This window comes from Gossypium hirsutum, chromosome D02, assembly GCF_007990345.1.
Source record: "Gossypium hirsutum isolate 1008001.06 chromosome D02, Gossypium_hirsutum_v2.1, whole genome shotgun sequence".
NCBI classification, from domain to species: Eukaryota; Viridiplantae; Streptophyta; class Magnoliopsida; order Malvales; family Malvaceae; genus Gossypium; species Gossypium hirsutum.
Window position 1 is genome coordinate 31,657,978 of NC_053438.1, and position 835 is coordinate 31,658,812.

The following is an 835-nucleotide window of genomic DNA, read 5'->3' on the forward strand; positions in this document are numbered from 1 at the left end:
CTAGTTGAAGCCAATCATGTTCGAGATGCTTTAGACAATAGGCCAATTCAGTGGAATGCTTAGAGAAGATCCTCATCTTCACTTAAGACTATTTATGGAGGTAAGCGATTCTTTCAAGTTAGTCAGGGTACCCGAAGATGCGCTACGATTAAAGCTATTCCCATATTCGCTAAGGGACAAAGCTCGAGCCTGGTTGAGCTTATTGCCACCAACTTCCATTTCCACATGGCAAATGTTAGCAGCAAGATTCCTCATGAAGTATTTTTCACCTAGTAAGAATGCTAAGTTGAGGAACGAGATCACTACCTTCCAAAAAATGGATGATAAGTCCTTGTATGAGGCATGAGAAAGGTACAAAAAATTATTACGAAAGTGCCCTCATCACAGAATCCCACATTGCTTCCAACTTGAGATGTTCTATAATGGTCTCAATGCTCACACAAGGATGGTAGTGGATGCTTCTACTAATGGTGCTTTCCTTTCTAAGTCTTATAACGAGGCTTATGAAATCATTGAAAGAATTGCCAGCAATAATAATCAATGGCCAACCGATCGAGTAGCGTAAGAAAGATGAGTTACTAGAGTACATGAAGTGGACGCTCTTACTTCACTTGCATCTCAGGTATCTTCGATTTTCTCAATGCTTAAAAATTTTACCACTAATGGGTTTAATAGTTTTGTAGCTCAGCCACCCAATCAATTTGAAAATATAGCCTGTGTTTATTATGGGGAAGGACATTTATTTTAAGAATGTCCATCAAAACCTAGAATCCATGTATTACATGGGTAATCAAAACTAAAATTGAGGAAGGCAAGGACTGTAATCCAATTTTTA

General features: G+C 38.3%; 1 non-coding gene across 1 annotated transcript; it reads right to left on the reverse strand.

Annotated features, from left to right (window-relative positions):
- Positions 1-283: 283 nt before the first annotated feature.
- LOC121215156 (small nucleolar RNA R71) lies at positions 284-390 on the reverse strand. The gene has a single exon (XR_005910885.1). It is a non-coding gene; the product is annotated as a small nucleolar RNA R71 (small nucleolar RNA).
- Between the last annotated feature and the right edge of the window lie 445 nt (positions 391-835).